Below are 27,221 nucleotides of genomic sequence, written 5' to 3' on the forward strand. Positions count from 1 at the left end.
CCAATCCACCCAAAGTAAATGAACGCTTCCTAAAGATATAAGGTGTTAAACCATTGAACACATATGTAATCAAGAGCTATGCAGTATCTCGTAATTAAGATATCTAGTTTAATGGATCTAATGATGCAAGTTGAGTTAGGTGTAAGGTTATGTAATCGCGTTAGGAAACTCCTTAGGATTGGTTGAGCCTTCCGCTGTGATATCTAAGTTGACAGATAATCTTCATTGTATTTTAATGTCGTGCCTAATTATGAATTGAGTTAACTTAATCTATCTTAATATTGTAACTTTTCATTAACGCTCTTATTTATTATTTAAAAAAAAAAAATTGCACTCTAATTGAGTGTTTTTAACTTAAACCCTTTAGGGGTTTCCTGGCGGGGCATTACACTTGGTATCAGAGCCCATGTTGCAACACTGGGATCTCTGGTTTCACTTGTGCTCTTAGTTGGTGTGTGTGTGTCTATCTTATGTTGTATGCTTGTCCACCTTGATGTGAGAGTGTGATTTAACAAACCCTATTTGTGTGTAACATGTGTGTTCACAGTTTGTTTTCACCTTATTGATGTGGGTGTTTTGGGAATAATTATGGGTGTTTTGTCTACCTATTGAGGTCTTGGTCTATGACTTCTCTTCTTTGAAAAGGATTCGTATGTACCTTCATTCTTGCTTTGTTTTACTCTTTTGACTAATCCACCTGAGTTGGTTGTTAATGTTGGGGATCCAAAAGTACGAAATGTGCTTGTTTATGGTTTTGATCTATCTTAATGATTGTCCACTTTAAAGGCTAGAATGACAAATGTTAATGCTTATCATGTAGTACATTGAGTGATTATGACTCATCTTCTTTTCTCTTTCTCTAAGTAAATTAAAATGAATTGATATGTGTAGTTACCTCTTAGTTAAGTTTTCTAATTGCAAGAGAAAGGATGATATTCCTTGAGCCTTGTGTGAGCTTCATAACGTTTTTGTGCTTTAGATTGTGAAAAGGATTGATTTAGGAGTTAATTTTTGGTTAATGATAGAAAATGGTATGTTTGCTTTAAAGGGTTCTCCATGTGTTTGGTAGGAGTAATATAATTAAATTCCATTTTAAGTAAGGTGCATTAAAATGCACATAGTGATTTTGTGAAAATTGCTTGATGTGAAAAAGAATACCAAAAGAGGGCATGTTGTAGTAGCTTCAAGAGTGAACTAATGTGCTCCTCGAAAGATTGTTTTATGTGCTTAACTAAACTAGTGTGATTTAGGACCTATTAAATGACGCGCCATTTAACTTGCTTGGGATTTAGATAATTGCCTTATTGTGTTTAAGAAAGAGTAAATGAGAGACTTGTTGGTTTGTATGCACTAAAGGTGTAAGATCTAGTAGATAGCCCTTCATTTACCTCCTTGTTGTGTTATAAATTTTCAATGTTAGATTTTATGTGCTATTGTATTGTATTGTATTATGAATAGTGATTTTGCTCTAGAAGACTTGTATTACAAAAAGAAAATTTGGTTGTTTTGAATTCTTGTTCGGAAAACTAGGACATTATAGTGCAACAACAATGATTAGAAATGTCATGTTAGGAATTCTTTGACACCTTCCTAAAAGATAGCAAAATGAAAACCGTGCAACTCAAATGATAAACTTATATCCGAGCATATGGTGTGATTTTGAGATTCTTGTGTATTCGTAGGAAATAGTTGATTTTCCAACTCTCTTCCTCCTCTTGTCTAAAATATAGGAATCGTTGTTTTTGAAACACTATTTAGGATGTGGTGATTTAAGAATAAATTTTGTTATAACGCATATGAAATTTTATGTTGCTTTGGGCTTCTAATTGAAAGTGGAACATTTTTCATCTTGGAAAGAGAAATTGCATAGTTAGTAATGTGAATGAAAATGCTTAGGGAAGATTGAGAAAGATACCAGAATAATGTTACTTCTTTGTGTAAAATTGAATTGATGAAAAATTTCAAAACGTGGATCTAGAGTAAACTTTGTTTGGTGATTCATGTGTAAAGCATAATTAAACTTCCCTTAAGTATATGTTAGCATAATGTAAAGTACTCCTCGTAAATGTGACTAAACCAGTAATGGTGCTATTCTATGTGTGTTGTGAGAAAACTCGTACTTGCTTTGTGTGCCCATGGGATGGTGAAGTAATCAACCATGGGGAATATGTTTGTTTATGAGTATGGGAAACCATACCTATCTATGTGGTGTTGCTTATTTGTTTCCTTACTGAGTGCCAACCCACGGGTTGTTGATAAGTCAGTATGTGAAGGGGTAGTAGTAGAAGTCACCATTCCTTGAATAGAATGAACAGCGTACGAGTAATGTCGACGCGAAGCGACTTTAGCTTCCCTATTTCGAGGAAAAGCATGGTTTTGTAATGAAACTATAACATAGGTGTACTCAATACTTCCCCTTGTGATGAACCGATTTATGAGGTTCATACGTGCCAGCCTATTCCTATCCTTTATCTTGAGCATATTGATGACAGTTTTTGAGCATATTGTTGGATTCCATTGGAGCATTTGTTGCCTTGTCTTCATGAGAGGCGTGGTATTTTCTACATAAGTTGCCAACTAACTAGTGTTGGTAGACTTGTGGGTAGACCTTAGCCATGTATACCTCTGGCTTACGGCGAGTATCCTGAGAGGAACATCGCTATGCGGAGTGTGACCAGCGCGTGCCTTATCCGCGGGGTACACTGCCATGCGGGATACGTCCATTGCGTGCTTTGTCCGCTTGGAGTATTGCCATGCCGTGCTGAGACACGATGCGGGATGTAGTAGACATTTCCATGCGGCCTACCGCTAGGTATTGGGTAGAGCCATGCCACGTGACGACGTGATGCGGGGTGATGCCGAGGTGCACACTGCCATGCCATGCGGGTGTGTGACTTGGCCACACCACATGATGAGCTACTAGGATAGCTAGACGATTGTTCCTTCCTTCCTCGTTGGTGGCTAGCTATTAGTCACATAGTGATGTAATGTGCACTTATGAATTTCTTTTATTTATTTATTTTTTTTTTTTTTTTTTGTGGGCTAGCAATTTGTTTTACTTTGACCTGGACAGTTTAGCCACGATCTTGCAATCTTGATCTTATTTGATTTGATGTTGCAAATCCGGAAATTATTTTCTTGTTTTATTGTTGGAATTGACAAATATTATCTTTAACTTTTTGTACTTCGGTGGCTAGACCGGTTTATCCTTGTTGTTTTCGTATGCTGGTCTTGTGTTGTAATGTGAATTCCTCTCCAAGAACGTAGGAGACGGGCTTGGATGAGTGTATACGAGGAAGTAGACGCACGGAACCTTGAGGATGGAGGTATGTGAGGCTGTGAAAACAGCTAGGATCCACTACCTACCTATGAGTGGTGACTATCTCTTGGAGGCTAAACACCTTACACAACAAGGGATATTCACGAGGGACTTGTATGGAAGGAAGCACCGCTAAGGTGTACCCTAGCACCATCAAGCCCTCGAGTGAGATGTTGGACATTTGTTGATCATGTATTTATTCTGAGAGCAGACATAGAGATGTGGATCATATATGTTACCTTTGACCGAGCATCAGACATGCTCACATGTGGCCTATTGTGTTGTGCAAACCAGTCTTGTGGATGGATATTATGTGTAATCATGGATTAAATGGTATTAACCTGTCACTATGTTATGGGGCATAGTCATTGGAAAGGATCTTGTATGACTGAGAAAGGTAAACAATTGAGTTCTTACGTTGTTCTTATTTGTTGAGAAGTTAATTTGGTCGTAGAAAATGTTTTATTGAGGCTAGTTTTATGTGATAAAATTTTGTGAAAGAGATGAATTGGTGAAATAAATTGACCTGGAGAGCACATTTCCTTGTCATGTTTGATAGATGAGTATGAAAACTGTGCCTATGTATTTTAAATTGCTTAAATTTGGTGAAATAAAAAAAAGGAAAAGTCTCGTATCCTTGCTATGATTGAGTGTAGATTATAGAATGTTTGAAGGTGTGAATGATGTTAGATGCATTTTTATTGGTAAATAATGTTTTAAATTGTTGACAAAATAGTTGTTTGTGCAAATTGATAATTGTTAATTGAGTTTAAGGACTAATAAGTGTTGTAGGACTCCCGTTTAACTTTGCGACTTCCAGGAGTAAGTCGGAACCTAGGGGGGTAGAATGTAATGCCCATACCCTAGTCGGACTTTTAAAACCCGTTTAACCTTGATTGACTTCCTATGTGGCATTCTTGAATGGTAGATTAACCAATATGCAATGTGTAGTTTAGATAATATAAATAAATTGTGCATACTTATTATTGTGCTTTTGCATCGATTCTCGTGTAAATGTAATTGTTTCCTAACCCTTGAGATAAATCTTGAGCTAACACCTTCATTGAATATGTATATGTATATGCATGCTTGTATGAATTCATGGGTGCAGGAGATTGCAGGTACAACACCGCTTAGGGCAAGGTTCATCTCCTTTGGAATTTGCAAGGTTGAGTATGCCTCCTTCATCTTTGGAATTCGAATTTGGTGATCATATAACTCTTGTCTTGCCTTAGCCATGGTTAGGTGACCATCGTGTGTGGATTCGTGGGGCTTTCTTTTCATTGGGATGTGTGTCGAGAGATTTGGAGGACTCCCTCGATTTGCGTGCCTTGCGCGAGGTAAGTGAGGTTTGTTATCCTAAGTATTAAATTCAAATTTATGAGTAGGCGTGCACATTAGTGATATGGAAATTTAAATAGGTAGTTTCTTTATATGATTAATCATTAATTTAAAGAGATTGTTTTAAATTGTTATTGTAGCAAGCTTAAGGTATTTAACTGGGGTTAGTGTGCTCATTTATGCATTTGTAACATTTATGCATTTATAGTTGAGAAATTAGGAGAAACAAGACTCTTGCATTAGATTAGTCATGACGCTTTATTATGTTATAGCGAGTTAATTTAATAGCTAATTTTAAAATAATGAATTTAATGAGTTATGCGTCTTGGAAAGGAAAAATTCAAAGTCATTTGGGAGATAGGAATAAATTACTCATTTTCGCATTTTGGAAGGAAAAGGGTAAATTATTATTATTTAAAAGAAATTATTTCCCTCACTTGTATAGTTGGTAAAATATAAAAGTTTGATCTTTAGAAAATTAAATTAATTAAAATATAACGTGTTGGCTAAAGTGATATGAAGAAAATTAAAAAAAAAAAAAATTAGAGTGGAATAAGAGAGGGGAACTTTTAAATTTTAAAAGAAAATGAGTAAGGAGGAAAGGAATGACTCCCATTGGGATTTTCATCTATTTTATTTTAAAAATAAAATGCCTAAATTCGAAATTAAAAATTAGGGTAAAATTAGGGCTTTTTCTTTTTAACCCAGTTTGAAAACATTTTGGGGGTTCTTGGCTTTTTGGTCATTTTTTTTCGGGATGGAAAAACATGGTTGGGAAGAAAAAGAAGGGAGATCTCTTTCATGCTTGGAGTTGCAGGTAGAGCTCTTCCTCAGATTCATGCCAGGAATGCAAATGGAGGTAGGTCTCTTGTGTAATTTGTATTTGCAGTTAAAACCATAAGAAATGTGTTTGGAGGAAAACCTTGAACTGTACTTGGAAATCCTTCCCCATTTTGATGTTTTGGTTATTCTGAAAAGAAAACAAAAAATGGAGAAGAGATGGTTGTGACTGCATATGCATTTTGTGTTATTCCTTACTGCTGCTTGGATATTGGAAAACCCCTTTGTGGTTGAAGAAGAATGAAATCACCAAAGAAATGGATACCAAAACACAGTCCATTTAGAACGAACTTATTATTTTGAGCTGTGCGTTTCTTATCTTTTATGATCATACTGTGGCGGGCGACTTGGGTTTTCATTGTTTTCCAACCCGTGTGTTTTTTATTTTAAAAAAATATATATTTATATTTTTAAGCGAGCTGAGCGTATGTTTTTTTTTTGTTGTTTCGGTCGGGCATATGTATTGACTGAGGGTTTGGGGTGGAGGGCGGGGAGCGGAGCTCCACCCGCTCCTCCTCCCCTCCCCTTCTCTCCCTCGCTCGCTTCCCCGTCTTCACCCCCGCTCACTCCCCCGTCGATATCCCCGCTCGCATGCGTTTGTAACCCGCAGCCGCGGCATTGCGGTGGCCGCAGGGGCCGCGGTGGCCGCAGGGCGCCGCGGACCTGCGGGCACCGCAGCGGCGCCGCCGCACGGGAGAGTCCTTGCGGATTTGGGGCTCGCTTAGGGTTCGGCCCCCGATTTGCTTAACTTTTAAAATGTTTTTGTATTAATAGTATTTCACTCGGTATTTTATGCATGGATTAAAACTCGGTTTTGGGTTTTAGTTTCATGGTATCTATTAAAAAGGGATGCTTATTAAAATAGTTTTATTTCAAGTATTATTTGTGATATAAAAAAAAAGAGAGTTGGGAGTTATTATTTTAGTGAATAATGTTTATATACATATATATATATATGTATGTATGTATATATATATATATATATATATATATATATGTATATATGTGTGAGTGTGGGTTAAACACGAAGTTGTGTATAATATGTAAAAGTAAAGAAGAATTCAGAATGATAAGTGAATTTAGAATTAATATAAGGAAATTAAAACTTAGTCCTTTTATATTATTTAATCCTAAATTCAGTTCTTTTATGTTTGTTTTATAATCTCATCTCAGATTGCTAAATAATATATTTGGATTTTAGAGATTCAACATTTAGAAAATCTATACTAATGAACAAGTTATTAATCTCATATTGATTACATCATACTCGGGTTAATACTCATTATTAACATGGAATAAATAGTAATGGTGGATTAATATGAGTTTAAAATAAAAGCTAATTTAGCAAGTCTTCCAATGGATCGACATTAATAGTTAGAGCAATATGGTAAATGAATGCCCCTACAGGATTATGCCTATGCTGAATTAAATTTCTATTATTGAATTTGTTTATGTAATGGTAAGACTTGATATGATAGGGATTGGTCATGAGTGGGTCAAGCCCCTAATTAGGATACCGTCCAAAAGAAAAAAAAAAAAAATCCAGAATTGTTTGTTTCTTTTATTTGTTATGATTCTATTTGACCTGTTTTCTAAAAGGGATCTTTACGTAATTAATGTCTGAAGTGTCTGTTGTATATTGATTGTATTCGCCTAAGTGGCAAGATGTAAAAGACTTATAAATTTTGTATTCCTAACGATATAATACCAAAGGGGTCTTGCAGTTGAGCAGACCCGGAGATGTAGCCCATCCGGGGTGAACTCCAAGATCATATCTGTGTTATGCGATGTTTATAGCGTGCTTTGTTTTATGTTTTTAAATTATCATGAATGGTTGTAATCTTGCACGAGTGTATGGTGGAAGTTTACTGAATTCGAATATAAGTGCATAATATTAAACATCTAGATAAATGTAGTTATGTAAGTTCATAAACATTGTGAACTGCGATTATGGTAAAGTATTTAAAATATTGTAATTAAGGTTGTAAAAAAAAAGTAATTTGATAATGTTAACTTAATTTGTAATAGTGGAAGAAATCTAGTTAGAATTACTTCATTGGATTAATTTGTTAACTAGTATGTAAGGGATTGAATGTAAAAAGGAAACGAAGTTAAAACTTACGTCACAAATCCGAGGTTGAGATTAAAAGGTAGAACATCTTATTAACACCTATCTTTTTACCTTAGTGAATGAACTCACGCCATGTTAATTATACTTCATTGCATTGGATGATTTGTTAAGTTATTTCACGCTTTAACCTTAACTATAATCCTCACCAGATTAACTTATAATTGGGTGAACTCAATTAGATATTCATATTTTTATCCTTATCAAAGGAATCCCTCATGATTGCTAAAGTTAATCTAAAATGGGCAAGTAATTGATTTTTTGATTATACCTTAAATCTTAATAAAAGTATCTCTCGCATATTACTTTCATTTATCAAAAAGAGATATGCAATAAGATAATTGTATTTTAAATCCCAATTAGGAGAATGACACTATGATCTTAATTATTCTAATCTTGAAATGATAAATGTCATCTAGTTGACGATACTTTAAATTGAAGGATGCCCTCGTGTGTTCTAATGCATATCCATCTTAATGGAATTTGTCCATTTATCTGCATTATTAAAACTTCAAATGAATACCATGACTACTCACATTTTACCATCATAAGAATCTACAACTCATTAGTTGGCTATGCATGAAAACAAATGAAGAGACCTCACTCTACTAATGGAAGTTTAATCCTTAAGAAACGGATTTTTCTTATTAACCATATTGTTTAATATTTTAAAAGAGATATCAAATGTGGGTGAATATCTTAAAATCAAATGAAGGAAACCTCGTTTTACTAATCGTAGTTTAATCCTAAACGAATGAATCTCAATAAGCACATTTATAGCATTAAAGGATGATGTCAAGTGTGGATGGTTATTTTAAAACTCTAATGAATGAACTTTGTTTTATTTAAAACGCTTGGAACCTATTTGGAGGCCTCTAAATGAAAATTATGAATTTAAGTGCATTGAACAAATAACCTATCAAAGGCCTCCAATCCACCCAAAGTAAATGAACGCTTCCTAAAGATATAAGGTGTTAAACCATTGAACACATATGTAATCAAGAGCTATGCAGTATCTCGTAATTAAGATATCTAGTTTAATGGATCTAATGACGCAAGTTGAGTTAGGTGTAAGGTTATGTAATCGCGTTAGGAAACTCCTTAGGATTGGTTGAGCCTTCCGCTGTGATATCTAAGTTGACAGATAATCTCCATTGTATTTTAATGTCGTGCCTAATTATGAATTGAGTTAACTTAATCTATCTTAATATTGTAACTTTTCATTAACGCTCTTATTTATTATTTAAAAAAAAAAAATTGCACTCTAATTGAGTGTTTTTAACTTAAACCCTTTAGGGGTTTCCTGGCAGGGCATTACATAGTTGTAGGCCGCAGTACAATGGAACAATTTTCCCTAAATTTTTTTACTTTAAGAGCTAAGGGTATGTATTAGACACTGTGTCAGATCTTTGGAGAAGATGTTGAGAAACATATGCCAACCCATTATATGCTGATGATTACCCAAATTCTACACCCTTCACTGGCAATAACATTTGATTTTACCCCATACCTCACTGATACTATTCATGCAGGGCTTGTAGGGATTAAAAATGGTAAGGTGGATAGGCTATTTGGATGGTACTCCCTGCTAATGCACATGTTTTTGTCCAAAGGTGTTGATTATTTTGCAAAAGATATGGATTTGGTCAAGGTTAAAGATAAAGAGGAGATGCCTGTGCAACTTTGGAGCATTGTTCTATATTGGGATAGAGAGGATTCTAGTTTTCTGAAGTTTGATAGATGCTTTGCATCTAAGATTAGAGTTCTTTTATGTGCAAAAAACCCTAGGATTCCTAAGGCTCTTTTGGAATTCATTAGGCCTAAAGAGTTTGCAGAAGATATCAAGATTGTTCACAACTGGGGAGACATGCATTTGTACCCTATTTCTACTATTTTCAGAGTATATGGCTTCAGAGGAACCCCCTATCTACTACCCTATCAGGTCCCATTGAAGATAGGGATTGTAAAAGTGTTGAGACAGATTGGAGGAGTACAAGAGGCTAAGCTGACCAATAGGGGTAAAGGGACCATTTTCCCAACTATTATCATGGCCCATCACTTTGTAATTACCAAAGGTGGTTGGAAATACTTTGAAGAATTCTTTAAGCCATATATGTTGTCAATTGCAGTTTCAAGGTGTGTAGACCCTGAGGATTTCTTCAATGGCATGTTTAGAAAGAGGGCAGTATGTAAAAGTAGGCCTCACAAATTTCAATTTCCTGAAGATTTAATTAGAAATGAATTCAGCTTAGATGAGCAGGAATTAAGAAAGGAGAAGTGGGTTGCATACAAAAGAGGACTTGATTTTATTCATCAATTTGATTCTAGCTATGACCCTCTTTCTAGTTTTACTCCTTTTGAAGAGAATATTAAATTCTTAATTCTTTATTTTGAAGACCTAATGCAAACCCTAAAAGAAAAAAGGGAGGCTATAATGCAAAATGATCCTGATAGGGCTAAATTGGTCTTATCTAAGCCTTCCTTTGCTAAGGATATCCCACCTAGTAATTATATGATGCATAAAAAATATAAATATACTGTGATGTTGCCATTGACAAGGGAGCCTTCCACTTCAAGAGGAAAAAGGGCCATTGAGGATGTCATTGATATTCAAGATTCCCCTAAAAGACAAAGAGTAGGGAAGGAAGTTGAAACTGATGAGCCTCAATGCTCTCCATCTCAATCCCCTATTCACATAGGAGATGAGAAAGCAATGGATGAACAATTGCTACAGTTAGGGAGTCTTGGTGAAATTGCATACACCTATGATGAGACCCAAGAGGGAATGTTGGAAGAGCCACCTAGTGCTGAAATGAATATAACTGATGGTGAGCTAAAGGGAAAGGAATTAGACCTCACTGTCAAACAAGCTAGTGAAGAGTTTCTAGCTGACAACAATTTTGTCACAATAGGGGCTTTCATGCAATTTGTATGGAAACAAAACATTGAACAATTCAAGGCTAGATGTGAAAAGAGAATGAGTGAGCAGCCTCACAAAGATACAAATTCAATGGAAGAAGAGGTTAAACAAGAAATGATGGCTGAATTCAAAGCTATCACTCCTAAAGCTGGAAGAGAGATGGTGTCAAAGGCTGGTGTTCTAATCCTCCCTAAATGGGATATAGCAGATGCATTAGTTCTTGAAGAAGTTAGAAAAGAATCCAAGCCAATGAAGGGAGTGACATTTAGCAAAGATAATGCTTCTCTGGTCATGTGGTCCCTCAAGAGGGATGAAAGTAGAAGAAGGAAAGATACCTCAGGATCTAATCTTCTAGGAGGTATGATAGTAAAAAGAGTCCAGGATATAGGGGTGGTAGAAGCTGCCAGTATAGTCTTAGAAACTGCAAAGTTTAATGTGGTAGTAGCAAAGAAAGAAGAAAAGGAAAAAGCTGATCTCCAAGTCGAGTTGGAGACAATTTTAAAGGCTTATAATGAAGCCAAAAAGGAGGTAGCCAACAGGGATACTATTATTGCTAGACTTCAGAGTCAGTTGGTAGGACAACACCAAGGAGGTGAGTCCTCTACCCTGGCGATCTCTTCTTCTCCAGCAAGACCTCCACCTACCAGTCCTATTATAGAATTCCCCCCTTCTCCTATGCCTTCTAGATTTCAACCAGCTGAGACTTTTCAACATGAGTTGGAAAAAATGAAACAAGCTCAAGCCTTGTTTGCAAGTAAGCATGAAGAGAAGGTAAAGGCCGCCATTTTGAGTTTTGTTGATACAGTAGAGGCCCCCACTATGCACACTAACATGAAAAGAATTTAAGACACTCTGTGTGAGTTAAATGAGGACAAGGCTATTTTAGAGCCTATTTTGAATAAGTGGATGCCAAGAGAAGTGGATTTAGAACTTATGTGTGCATCCTATGATGAAGCAGGATCTGATGTTACTATCAAATCTACATGTGAGTTGGTAAAAGGTTTGACCAAGTTAGCAGAAGGAAGAGCCAATGTAAAGAGGAAAGATAACTTGTACAGGAAAGAATATGCTGAGCATAAATTTGAATTATTTCTTGGGGGTTTTGTCAGCCAAAATCAGTTGAAGGACAAATAGGTATGGCTTGATGAGCTAGGAGCTAATTTGTCTTTGAGTGTAAATGAAATTGTTAACAAAAATGACACCTCTCTGTTTGTTAAAACAATTGAGTAGATAGAAAAGGTAAAATCACATTACGGTTTTTTGGAATCAGAGGTGAGGAAAATAAGAAACTCTTGGAAAAGGTTACTTAAGCTAGAGAAAAAGATTGTTGGCTACTCATGGCCTACTGATGATGTGTTCCAAGAGTGGACCAAAAGGTATGCGGTGCAAAAGGAAGATGCTCCAGAATAGTTGGAAGATGTTCCGGGACAATTAGAAGATGTTGCAAAAGAGTTACCAACGAAAAAGTCCATTGAGACAGAAAAAGACTTGTAACTGCTTCTTGAAAGAAGCTATGGTTGTAACTAATTTTCCTTAGGGATGTCTGAAGCTTGTATGCATCCATAATGTTATAAATGGATACCAAGACAGAGGAAAAATGATCACAAGAATTTGTAAAGAAACTCTGCAGAAATTTATCTACATTTTTTCTAGTGTTTCATAGAAAACTAAGTTTTGTAAGATTTTCTGAATTGAATATAAAAATACAGACCATTAACTTTGAGCCTAAAATTTGTGTTGTCTTCTAGTATGCTTTCAAATATTTTATTGGTTTCATTTGGGTAATTTAGGGTTATTTCAATTGAACAGGGATTGTAATGCAATCTTATAGATATGTTTCTTAGCTTTCTTCTTCACGAGGGGAATTAAATACGTGAGAAATATCTTTATCAGTAGGTTATTTGTTGGGAACTTTGAATTTGATGAACACTATTTAGTATAACAAGGGACTATTCTTATACATGTCAGGCATGTATGGAGTTGGTAGAAGCCAAAGTGATTGAGATGTATGGATATATTTAATTTTGAAGTTCTTGTTTAAAAAAAATGATTATGTAGCCTAGATAAGGCACTGGTATCTGTTAGTGTTTTCTTTTCTAAATCTCTTGACGATCAACACTGAAAATGATCCTAAGTTTTCCTATATTTTTTGAGTTTTTTGTTTAAGGTGATAAGATCCACTGGTTTTTGGACAATGGCTACTATGGATTTTTTTTAAAAGTGTGAAAGTATTCACATAAGGTATACTTGCTTGAACTTTGGATAAGTTCGAAGTGTAGAAGGTTATTAAAACCTTGTCATATGTTGCTCTAAGGTTCTTGTTCCTTGATTTCTCCATTCACATACAGAGTTATTCTTTCTCATCAAAGGGGATAAGAAGGGGATCAGAATTTGAGAACAACAAGTCCCACCAACAAAAGGTATCAAAGAAAGTAGAGGTGGCCCCCACTGATGAGAAAAGGCTTTCAAAGAAACAATATCATCGATGGAAGATAAAGAAGATTCACCGAAAGAAGCATTCTCATCGAAAAAGTGATATCGATAAAACAAAAGAAAACTACATCGATGAATGATATCGATAAGGATATGAGTTTTGATGGGAAGACAAAAGAAGTCACGAAATTCCAAAGTCTCTTCAACATGAAACCCGGTGGACAACAAAAAGATTTCGATGAGAATATGAGTTTCAAGGAGACTAAAAGGCACATCTCTGATACACATGGTTTCATCGATACAACTTTATTGGTGGAAGATGACAAAGAGAGGATAAAAGGGGCTTCGGTGAGACAACAGACACATTCATCAAAGGAGCATAGTGATATCGATGGAAAAAGCATTTCGATGGAAAATAAAGGAAGTCACCAAAGCCTGGGGTTTCTTCGACATAAAAAGGGACCGATGGATACCAGATAGGTATCAGTGAGGAGATGACAATACTCAATTTGTTTATCTTCTAATTTGTTAAACAAAAAATGTTGGTTACTGATTCTATGCTGAAAAGCCATAGCGCTTGGTAATAATGTAACTGACAGACTCATCAAGAGGTGGTGGGTTTAAAAATTGTCTCATAAGTTTACACAATAAGTCCTAAATAAATATAAAGACTCTGTAGCCCAAACAATGAAGAAAGGCACTGGTCATCTATAGAATACAATTCATCAGTTCACATGTCATTTTAAAGAAATAGGAGTAGCTAAGTAGGAAATATAGAGTACACTATAAATAGTGTATATACATAAATTTCAAGCACAGAAATCAGATAATTTCTACAACAACAATCTTGAACTCATTTGCTATATCTCCATCCTGTCAATTTATGCCATTCTAAGATGCATTAGGTTAGTCTCAGTCACTAGAACACAATTTGCAACATGCATTAGGAGTTGTCCTCCTTACAAATAGTGCAATATTAAAAAGGTATTATCAAAGATACAACCATAATTCAAAGAGGAAGCTTACAAAGATAAGACAAAGCTAGGTACAGTCATAAGTCAAGGCAAATTCATAGTTGAAACTCAGTCCAAAATAGTGAAGAAGTGCAACAAATGACATGAGAAGTCTAAAGAAGTATAATAGAAATCATGAGTCAAGGATTAATGAAGAGATTTTTTGCATCCATGATACAATCCTTAAAAGCATCCATGATACAATCTCAAACACACTTTTTACTATTCTCTCGGTGATTCTACCCAATTGTGCATGTCTTGCTTATGTATGAAAATGGCATTTTGTAGCTTTCCACCGACCATGTATTTGAGATGTCTTTGATTTAGATATGGCATGAGCTTAGTCATAGAGTGAGAATAGGGAGTTGGACCATCTCAACCATGGTGCACCTACATATGTATATAGTTTTGTGTATTCATTAAAGATTTTAATTTAATTTTAATCAACTAAAGAGCAATATTCATGACTTACAAGTAATAAAAAAACTTACAAGGATGAGGCATATTCATTACTTACAAGTAATAAAAAAACTTACAAGGATGAGGCATATTCATAACTTTTTCAGTCATACCTTGGATATCAACACTAGAAGCAACTCATATTGTTCATGTACAGACAAGACAATATGGGAGTTCATTATACCCAGCAGCTTGTGGTGTTGTTGTTTGTGTTGGCTCCACTTGCACCCTGCAATTAAGTATCAATATACATTATTCAATAAGATTAACTGTGCAACATAATGAAATATTGAAAAGTGTGTTACCTTGTTGAGCTTCGCTTGGTTTTGAGAATAGTTTAATATTCTCTACTTAACATGGTCAACCATGTGAAGGTGGAAGCTCATTTGGCCCCTCCCCCCACCCTTAACATCACTCTAAATTTCCTGTGAACATCTTATAACATTCATTCATTAATTCTTTCTACCATTAATAAAATATAACATTCATTCAGTAATATCACATAACATTCATTAACACATAACATTGATTAAAATTAATTAACATGCAACATTCATCAATATTAATTAACACATATCATCCATAACCATTAATTAACACATAATTACATTCACTAACACATAAAAATCAGTCATTATCAAATTAGCTAGATTACAATCATTTCTTTCTTTGTTTTTTCTTTGAAGCTATGAAAAGACTAAGTGGAACATTGGTTTCTTCATCATTTCCCCCCTGTATAGATGTTCTGCCAACTGCTCGTGATCTCAATGTATGCCTAGTCCTATACTGAGGACGAGGACACTGAAGCAAAGGGGGGTCTTCTGCAATAACAAAGAAATGGGTTAAATTCAAAAAAAAAAAATTATTGTTACAAGTATTTCATTAATTTAGAGAACATAATTGTTGTTCTCTTTACCTTATGGGGCCACATCATTTTGTGTAGCCTCAACCTCAACATGCTGAACACCCTCTAGATCATCTGGAGTTGAAATACTAAAGGTTACATTAATGTTGAACACCAATTGCAATTATATTTGTTTAAAGCAATAACAGTGGTCCTCTTTACCTGAGTGGGGAATATCATGTTCTTGAGGTTGTGTACCCAAATCATGCTCCACTTTCTCACCACCGAGTACATGCTCTAAAATATTAACAAAAAAGGTTACATTAATTACTACTCTAATTACAAATTAAGATATATATACTTGTATTAATAGCTAAATAAATAAATTTGAATAGAAAATGAATACCTCCACTACTGGGATGCACATTCGGACCTTCATGTGTAGGTGGTGTTTCACAATTAGCAGGTTGAATTCCAATGACATGCACATTGTTATCATTGCTTGCTTATTTAAAACAAATATAGTCACTTTATGTTGGAACTCAATATCAATTAGATTATTGGTAAAGTATTCAATTTGAAACAACTTCCATTTACCATATTTACTTGTGTGATGGATGCACTCAAATGTTGTGTATGCCCACTCAATTCTCGTAGCCGATTAGCCACGACTGAATAGCCTTGTTGGTAGGCAATTCTCTTGTCATCTTCTATGGGCACTCTATTGAATTCAGAGCCCTACATTTTTGCTTGGTACCATGAATTTTGCTTGCATTGTTTGATAAAAAAAAATGTTTACAATTTATTAATATTTTGATGCAATATTTCATTTACATGAGATACTTACAATTCATGCAGCAAGTTTCATGTAACCACCAGAGCCGAGTTTGTGTTGCCCATGCTTTTCTTGCCTTGCCTTGGTTGCCTTTGACGTGTCACTCAGTCTATAAAAAGTTTGAAATATGTTAGATTATATAAATATAAAGAGTAATTAATTAGTACATAATTACATTCTTAATAGTATCCCATACCTTCTTCTGGCATCTAGTGGTGTATTTCCTTTTTTCCTTTCAATTCTCTCCTTGGCATCCAAAATCAAGTCCTTCCACTCCCTCTCTGGAATCATGGGGGGATGCTCGTACTTTAGGTTCCTCTCCAAATGGGTCCTGTATTGGTCCCTCACATACTTTAGATATGTGCCAGCTTTTTCAAGGAGCTTGGTTTTGTCAAAGGTGTCATTTCCAAACCACTCAACCATTTGGTTTTTCAATTCATCTTTTAACCTTTTTTCTTGGTCATTCCAACTTTTAAATAAAAAACAAACCTGTTAGATTCAGAAATGAACTGAATCTACATTTATTACACTTCAAGAAATGGATCAAAGGAAAACTATTCTAGCAATGATATGAAATCAAAAGTGGATAAGGGTTAGTTCACATATGATGTACCACCTTTTACGTATGGTGGCCCCAAATATCTGCAATGCAATGTCACGAAGATGTTTATAGAAAATATCATTGCCTGCAAAAAAATCATGGGATCTTTACTCTAAAATGAGTGATCATAAAGTAAATTACAATTAGAGTATATATAATAATAATTTTAAAGTACCTGGAACCTTTTGTATCTTAAGAGAAGCATTTCTTCATCGCCCACCACCAATGTGGCTTGCAACGTTCCCGTACTAGCAATACAAGAAGATCCAGGAAATGATGGTATGTTATCAATAGTAGCCGCCTCTGGCACATCCTCATGTTCATCTCCTCCTGCAAAAAATGAATCCACTATGAAATGGCATTAGAATTCAAGGAAGAATGCTTGAAGGGAAATAAACACATGACATAAGATAGAGCAAAAGAGGGATCTACCAACAGTGGGTGGGCCAATATGACGTGCACTAGAGGATGTCTGGATGCTACATGTTGCCGACATTGCAATCGGCAATACAGGTGAGGGTGACCTCTGATGAGGCAATGGCGGCATTTGCACAATAACATTGACATCACCTAAAGAATAATACATTAAAAATATCAAACATTAAATATATGAAAAGTGCAAGAATTGTAAACAAGGATGAACCTTTATTTTGAAAATTGATAGTATCAAGTATGATGTGTTTTGGGTACTCAAAGTGATAAGCCAAGAAAGTGATAATACAATAAAATTGTCATCACTTGAAGATCCTACAACACCCTGATCATGGGAATGACTTTCATGAGGGCGGATAAATTGCTGTAAAAACAATACGTACATATTTTAGTTAATGACATAAAAGAGAATAAAATATAAACCATTATTGAACTTTTGTTATAATTAAAGCTTTCATTACTGCTTACTTGCAAGTTTTCTATTGTCTTAAGCAATAATTCCACCCTCTGTTGTATCTCATTAGTGGTAGGATGCACGGCTGCCAAAGCAACAATCTCTTTTCTAATTTTTATAAGAGGCATTTTAAAAAATTTCACAAGGTCTGTGGGATCTTCAGGGTCATCATTTCTTAACCCTAATGATTTCACATCCATAGAAAGGTGCTCAGGTACTACAACTCCCTTTCCCTTTCCCCAAACATCCATCTGTGTCAAGGATATCATTAATAATTACAAAATTAGTATAAATCACTAAAAAAAATAACATAATAATGTAACAGTTTTCTTCTATCTAATTTGTACAATTACAATGAGGTTTACCTACTTAGTAGAAGTGCCACAAGCTACATCTCTGTCTGTGATATGTGATGGATCCATGTCGGCCTGTGACAAAGAAAAAGTATAAAAAAATTTAGTGAAATTATATAGTACACAACATGAACAACATGAATTTTGTAGACAAAAAGAGTATTAAATAATAAAAAGATGTTTTCATCAAAATCATTGTAAATTTTTTAATTCTTTACTTTACTTTATGTAGACTATGCAGGATCCTCAACTAAATAGTTGACGATGTCTGTAGTCAATGACCTATTCCCACCAAGGGTGACAGCATCACACAGGGACTATACCTGAACTCAACACCATCAATTGAGCATCATAAGCATTACTACATTTTTAAGTTGATAAACAATAAATACATATGTATCATAAGCATCAGAAGCATCACATGATGTGTCATCATATATGTAATTGAGCATCACAATTACCATCACATATCACATGTCATCATAAACATGTAATCCATCACATATGTATCATAAATCACCATCCATCACATAGGTAATAAATAATCACCATCATCATCATCATCATCATCATCATCATCATCATCATCATCATCATCTTCGTCATCATTGTCGTAATCATCATCATCATCAACATCTTCACCATCATCATCACCATCATCACCATCACCATCACCATCACCATCACCATCACCATCACCATCACCATCATCATCATCATCATCATCATCATCATCTTCTTCTTCTTCTTCTTCTTCTTCTTCTTCTTCTTCTTCTTCTTCTTCTTCTTCATCGTCATTAAGAAATTGTCGATCATGATCATCATCCACTTCATTTTCTAATTCTTCGGTATCTTCTTCTTCCATCACATTATACTTTATCGGCCTTCCTCTTGGATCATGTCTAACAACAAATGACCAACCCAGCTTATGTGGAACCTCTGAGTAAAATACTTGCTCACATTGGCTTGGAAGAACATAGGGCTTATCCCCAATTGGTTCAAATGACCTTGTATTTAGCATTATAAAACCATTATCATGTTCAATAACAGTTCTATTAGGATCATTTTTATTCAATCGTAGCCTATACCATTTGACGACGAACAAAACTAATTTGAAGGAATTAAAGTCACACTCAAGTATATCATCCAAAATGCCATAGTATCAATTTTGAGAATGTTGAGGATGAATGTCATTTCTCGATGAAATATTTGTCACCTCAAAGACTACAGTGATACCAGAATCACAAGTTTTCTTCATGTCATCCAACTTTTTTATGCAAAATTTATGACCATTACAACACATAGCATTGTGGTGTTTGACCTGCAATATGTCAAACATGTAAAATTTATTGCATTGTGAGTTGATAAACATATGGGTGATTAATAAATTTATACGTACCTGTTTATCTCTTAAACCATATGCTAAATCAATTTCCCTTTGTGTAACATTGGAATCTCCATTACGATGTGCTTCTTTAACCAATGAAGCCACACCTTCCCATGTTAATGTGCATCCAGAATGTTGACAACATTCAATCCATATCATCATCTAATCAAGATTGTTTGAAATATACAAATGTAGTGCATCCCACTCTCGACCAACTGTACAAAAAATAAATAACGTCTTACAATTGATTTATTTTGAAGATTAAGAATTAATTAAATACAATAACATCTTATAATTACCTCTCACTTTCCTCAATCTACCTTTCCCCATCAAGTACTCCCCTTCGAATTTGTTAATTGTGCTAGGATCCCAAATGCAATCCACATGGATCTTTGCTGGAAACTTAGGAAGATATTTAGAAATGTACACCATAGTTTGGTATACCATATATCCCTCCACCATAGAACCCTTAGGATGTTCTCTTTCTCAAACCAAAGCCTTCAAAAATTTTGAGTGCCTCTCAACCATCCACATTGACCTAGTGTGTACAGGTCCACACAATTCAATCTCCTCAACTTGGTGTATGAGGTAATGTTCTTGTGCAGTGAAAAATGCTGGAGGTAGACACTTTTGCAGTTCACACATTAAATGAGAAATTTTTCTCTTCCAATATTTAATATCGTCTTTATGGGTTTCTTTACATGACAACCACCTACAAGGTATTCAAGACACAAAAAAATATATTACATAACAAGTAAAACAAATCACAAATATAATATCTATACAACAAACTAAACAAATATCACTACTTACCTCATGTATTTTCCAATATCATATATGACTTGCTTGACATTATTGTCAAAGTCATCTGGGAGAGATACAGGTAGAATGTACTGCAACAATTATAAAATTATCTTTTCATTTTTTTGTAACATAATGAAAAGTACACATACACATAGTACTTAAATACATACTAAAAACACAAGAACATGAATTACCTTAATGAAGGTATGTCAATCATGTGTTTTCATCCCTGGCCCAAATTCACTTTTCTTTGATATGAGATTGTTTATGTTCATAGCAAATCTTGTGGGAAATTGAATTTTTCGTATGACTTCTTTTATAGCATTGATTTGCTGGTCCGTTAATAACCAAGGAAGCTCACTTATATTAATCTGGTCTCCATGGCTATTTGATTGAATGACATTTATCATTGCATGATTGGAATCTTGAATGTCACTACATATTTTGACAATTTTTTCTTTCTCACGCCTTCCATCCAATATTTTCCATATTGTCTTTGTTATATTCTTTCCAATATGCATACTATCAAACAAATGAACAATTTGTAATTGCTCGTAGTAGGGCAACCTACTAAATTGTCGGAGATAACTTTTTATTCCCTTAGGAAGGTGGTCATTTATGCCTTCACGGCCTTCATGATCATCAATCACATCATCAGTAAACAAAACAAAACAAAAAAGATGTTTTATGACAAACCAATAGATGGAATGGCATTACCTTGACAATTAATTCTATTATATTCCAACTTCCATAGGTGAGGTTTCATTCTTCATGGTTTTGATGTATTCTCTTCTTTCCCATTGAAAAGATGTTTTTCAGTATTTCGATACTTATGATTTTTGTTGAGAAAGTTCCTATACTCATCAAACACCTGCTTTCCTAAACTTTTTGAATGATGAGATTTCATCTTTGGAGCACAAACAGGACATGCAAATTTTCCCTTTGTTTGAAGACCTATAAGATGTTAGGAATCCCACAAATACTGAGAGGGGGGGGGGTGAATTAGTATCTGGCTAGTATACAGAATTTTTTAACTTAAAACATGTAGAACATAATATAACAGTGTACTGGTATGCAAGAAATAATGCAATAAGTAGAATCAAGAACATCCATATGAAAAGCACACCATAACACAAGGTTTTAATGAGGAAACCCGCTGTGGGAAAAACCTCAATGGGATTTGTGACCCACAATATTCACTCACTGGCCAATAAGAGAATATTACTTACAATAGGAGCCTGCACATGCAGGAAGGCCAACTACTTAGAGCTCACTGCTCAATGGGAAGTCTCACTGACTTACAATGAGGATTATACAAATCCAATATCTTGTACTACTTTACAATAGCATCTTCAATGCTTGATCCAGTACTAGTTGCTACTCTACTGCTTACATAAACCCCTTAACCTATATTTTATATAATAGGTCTACCCAATATTTTTCCTTAATGCTTACATCACATATATCAAATGTCTACAATGATCTCTTTTATATATGAGTCATTTTACAATTTACCAAGTCAGCTTACAAAGTTTTCAATAATAAACAAAATATAATATAACAAAATCCTATTGGCCTCTGTGTTGGTATACTTCCTTTCTTCTGTGTCAGTGCCGGTGTAGAGTGTGATCTGCTGATGCTGGTATAATGCTTTTTTTGGTGCCATAGGATTGCAAGGTTTCCATCAATGACAAAACCTTCAATCACATACAATGTCTCATTGGAGTGTGCATATGCCAGCAATCTCCCCCTTTGGCATTGATGGCAACACTCATGAGAAATTTCAAAAGATGTATAAAAAAAATGTGAAGTCCAAAAGATGTTACCAAAAATGTGTGAGCTCCCCCTGAGCATATGATTCTTATGATTTGAATTTTCTCATCCCACTACTCCCCCTTTGGCATCAATGACAAAGGTTGTCAAGATGTTAGTAGAGTTTGTAGTTTCAACCTTGTAACTAGGTGGTTACAATTTGGAAAAGATCTCCCAAAATCAAGTTTATACTATCCATAAACTTTTTGCTATCCTTTATTGTTGTCTCTGTTCTCTTCACTATATCGGTGAGATGCTGCAAATGCTCTGCCGGTGTTTTCTTTCCCTGTATTAGTGCCTCAGATACTTCCTTCCATAGTGATGCTAGATAGTCCACTCTTGGACTTAGTTTTGATCTCAAATTCTTTGCCTTATTCACTATTCTTTCTTTCTCTCTTTCTAATTTAAGTAATTCTTTTTCAAAATTTGTTATCTTTTCCTCAAAAACTGATAGTGTATCAGGTGAGTTGACAAAACTATCTACAAGTTTATTGATCTCATCTTGTACCTTGCTCATCTTCTTGTCTATATCTACAATCAAAAAGTTTGTTTTATAGGTGTCTTTGTACAGATTTTTGTACTCTTTCAATAAATTACATAATTCCGGTAGAAGTGTATCAAAATCTCTGTTACACTTCTTTATTTGCTCATCAAAGAATTTCTATTTTTTAACTTCTACTTTATCCTTCAATGTCTCTTCCTTTATTTTCTCAATGTTTTCTGTGATATATATACATAGTGTATCAAGTTGTCCTAAAGAATCTTTATTGTCTATATTACAGTTAGGAGAAATTACCTTCAAAATTGGTATGGTATCATCAATGGCCTTCTAAGCTTGTGAGCTATAGTCGGTTATCTTCTTGATTGAATCTAATAGTACCTCAGTCACATTAGTTGATTTGTAGCCTGATGATGAACCAACAATCTGAGTACCAGTGGAAGTAACCAAGCTTGTATGGACCTCTAGTAGGTCTATTTGTGTCTACATTTCTTTAAGCAATGGTTTTTCTACTTCACTAGTTGTCGGTGGTACTGTTTCCTTATGTACCTATTCATGTTGCTATTGTTCTAGTTCTGGAGCCTTTTGCTTTGTTTGTTTCTCTATTTGTTGTATTGCCTCAGTTTGAGTCTGAGTCTCTACCTTTTTCTCTTTGTCTTCTACCAGTTTCTCCTGTGTGTTATCAGTTTCCTTAGCTACCGGAGGCTCACTAGCCATATCAGTCTTATCAGTTGTATCTTTGTCTACCACTATGTTGATCTTTTGAGTATCAATATCCATAGTATATAAGACTTCGGGATTAGGATTATCATCCTCTACATCCATACTCTCAGTTGCCGGTTGATCTTCTGTAGTTGTTGTTTTTACTGGTGAAGTAATTAAAGGAGGTGGGGGTAAGTTGTCTCTAACCTTGATACTAGGTGGTCCACCAACTTTACCTTTACCCTTATCTCTATCTTTCTAATAAAATTTTATGGGTTTGGGGTTCATGTACTCTTCTTGTTTCTCTTTCTCAACTAGGAATATATCCCATCCATTTTCTGTCTTCTCAGTCACCTCATTAATTCTTCCAACCATTAAAGCAATGTGCCGATGTGCAGTAGAAAATACTGACCAGTTGGCTTGAGCAATTAGGTCATAAATTTCTTTGGGTGAGTTTACCGGATATATAGCAAGTAGCTTTTCAATCTTTATTTTCTTACCTAGTTCTATTACTGCTTGTCTTCTTGCTTCTAGGCTTTTAAATAGTTCATCTGGAATTTCATTGACTACTTCCATCAAAAACTTCTTATACATATCCATATGCAATATAACACTATTTTCAACTTGTTCTTTTTCATTAGCTATTAAGGTGTCATATATTTTCTCTATGTTCTTCAATTTACCTTCCTCTGTAATTTCATTCAACAGTATATCAAGATGGGCCAAGTCTTTGTTTGTCCTCTTCTTCTTTTTGGGTGTCAGTTTCTTCTTCTTTGGTGTAGTCTTTCTTACCGGAGATCTCACTGCTTGTTGTTTTTGCCTTGTCCTCCTAGGTGAGGGTGTGGTTTCCGGTGAGGGATCTCTTTTCCTTACAAATCTTTTGAAAGTTGCAGGCATGTCACTCCCTAAAGAAGTACCTACTGGTGATAGGTGATTTTTAGGTTGTGGAGCTGCTAACTCATCCTCTATTATACCGGTTTTCTTCAACACATCTTCTTTGATGGCATTTGCTTGTCTGGAACATTTCCTTACAACTCCCTCAACCTTTTTCACTCTTTTCTTTGATTGTATTTGGCTTTCAATAGTTTTTGCACTACCAAATACTTCTTCCTTAGGTTCTCTAGGGGCTTCCAGAAGTACTTTAGCATATGTTTCAATTATATGATCATCTGTTTCATAGCCCATCTCGGTTACCCAAACTGTCCTAGGGATGACTGCTTCCATCTAGATTTCATCTTTCTTGATTACAAAGCATATTTCATCTTTGTATTTGTCGACAATCTTTTGTGATAACTTGATTCTTTTCTTCATTTTGGCCTTTACTGTTAGAAAAAAGTCATGAATATTGTTTTCCTTGTCTTCTCCCATGTTATTGAATAGTTTTGTTAACTATTTGCCTACCGGTATATCATATCCAAGTTCTTTGTAGCCTATACTGGGAACCTATTTTGTTATATGTAACATCAGACATACTAACAGATTTCCAAACCCAAAAGTTCCTTTCTTGTCCTTCTTAATCTTTCCAAGGTTGTCAATCAATTCATCCTTTAACCACTCACATATATCAATCTTTGCATTATCTATGACCATATCATAAGCACTCTTAATGCACAAACTTGAAACTGAATTGAGTCTATTTGCATGAGTAGCTTTATACCCTAATATCATGCTGATAAATCTCATATTAATGTCTGTTACATCATTAACTCTTAGGGACCTCTTATCGAATGTTGCACTAGTTAGGTTTGTAACTAGGTCATTGGATACCTTCTTGGTTTTATCTGGCCTTTTACCAGTGGTCAGTAACCCTATGATAGCTTTCACAACTTCCTTAGTGATTTTGTGGATTGCATCTAACTAGAAAAATTCACCATGTACCCTACTTAAGACTATCCTAATCACATCCTTAGGGAATTTAGGAATGCTAAGGATCTCTGTAAATCCTAGGGTCTCAATGATCTTGTGTTCATCTTTTATATTGTCGGTTTTATCACATATCACAATTTTAAACATGGTTTTAATCTCTTCATCTCCTAGTTCCTCAATGTTGCAGTGGATGTACATTCTGGGGTCTTCAGCATAGACAACTCCCTTAGGAATTTGAGAAAAAGCACCTAAGGTATCATCTTTCTTTGCTACCTCGAGAACTAACTGAAATATGGGCCTAGGTCTTTTTATCACTTCAACAACAGTAGGGTTTGATATATATTCAATTGCAGAGGTGGTTGCCATGATTAAATACCTTTTACTGCCTTTAGGATGGATGATTGCTTGGAGTGTTCTTGCTTCTTGCTTGGAATGCCTTAGCTCGAAAACTTCACACTCTTCATAGGTTTGAAATCTTGGTGAAATGAAATGGAGCCAAAACCTTGATTTTATAGTGTCTTTTCACAATCTACCACATTAATTGCATGCAGGTTAAGTATTCACTTAACATTGTTTGCTGGTAATAAGTAATTTCCAACTTCTTATCTCTAACTGAGGGAATAATAGCACATGTGTCAATAGATTGCCAAACCCTTAAGGAAATTTTTTTCAATTAGATGAAGCACTTCTTGTCAGTGGAGCACTGCTCTGTCCTTTTGGTGAAGCATCACTCTATTCTGTCGGTGAAGCATTAGTTTGTTCTATCGGTGGAGGAGTATTCCCAATATTTAGATCAACTTTTCTAATCCATTGTTTTGAGAATTATTGCTTAACCTCTTCAACTTTTTCTTTACCTTTCAAGCTAGAACTTTTGTTGTCTATTGGTGTTCCTTTACTTCTATAGAATTTAGCAATATGCCCAATCTTGTTACATGCATAACAAGTTACATTATTCTTCTGAATAGCTTTCCCATAACTTATGCCGGTTTGTGTTCTGCATTGATTTGATAAATGTCCAAATCTTCCACAAACATAACATCTCACATTCATTCTGCAATTTTTAGAGTTGTGACCAACTTTGTTGCATTTAGAACATTGACCGGTGGGTGTGTTGATATTCTGATAATTTCTAGATCTACATTCATTTGCTCTATGACCATACTTGTTACAGTTAAAGCATTTTCCATTGAATTTATAAGCATCAGTTTGTCTTACCGGTTTGCTGTGATCCTGAGTATTTGTAGTACCGGAGCTTTCACCAACTTCAAAGCCAATTCCAGAATTGTCACCTTTAGGTTTTGATTCTTCAGCAAGGTACCAAGTTCCTCTGAGCTTTTCTTGAATTTTTCTTTATGTTGATTTGCAGTTTCTAGTTCTCTTTCTAAGACTTCTTTTTGTCTCATTAGTTCATTTGAGTCATTTTGGGTATGCATCAGATCTATCTTCAACATGTCATTTTCATAGCTAAGTCTTGTGTTCTCATTTGCTACATCTTAGTCTTCTAGTCAATTCTTCTTCATTCTTCTTCCTATCCTCAATCTCTTTGCAAAATCTCATAGTCATATCCTGCATCTCATTCTTTGTTGTCAAGTTCTCTTGTTTCAACTTGCTTATCATATCATTAAGTGATTCCTTTTCATCATTCTCATTTTGCAATTTTTCACAAAGTTCTCTTCTCTTATTTCTTGCAATAGTAAAATTTTCTTGAAGTCCCTGAATGATATCTTGAGCTGCCCTTAAATCATCTTCTAGTTTGATATTTTTCAATTTCTCTGCATCATAGTTTGAAAGAGCTCCTTCCAATTGCTTCATCATATTTTCCATCTTTACCGATGTCAAGATCTTCCTCAAGCTGTTAGGCTTCTGAAAATAGAGGACCGGGCTCTGATACCAATTGTTAGGAATCCCACAAATACTAAGAGGGGGGGTGAATCAGTATCTAGCCGATATATAGAATTTCTTAACTTAAAACATGCAGAACATAATATAACAGTGTACCAGTATGCAAGAAATAATGCAATAAATAGAATTAAGAACATCCACATGAAAATCACACCATAGCACAAGGTTTTAATGAGGAAACCTGCTGTGGGAAAAACCTCAGTGGGATTTTTGACCCACAATATTCACTCACTGGCCAATAAGAGAATATTACTTACAATAGGGGCATGCACATGCA

The sequence above is a fragment of the Cryptomeria japonica genome, chromosome 8 (assembly GCF_030272615.1).
Source record: "Cryptomeria japonica chromosome 8, Sugi_1.0, whole genome shotgun sequence".
Classification (NCBI taxonomy): domain Eukaryota; kingdom Viridiplantae; phylum Streptophyta; class Pinopsida; order Cupressales; family Cupressaceae; genus Cryptomeria; species Cryptomeria japonica.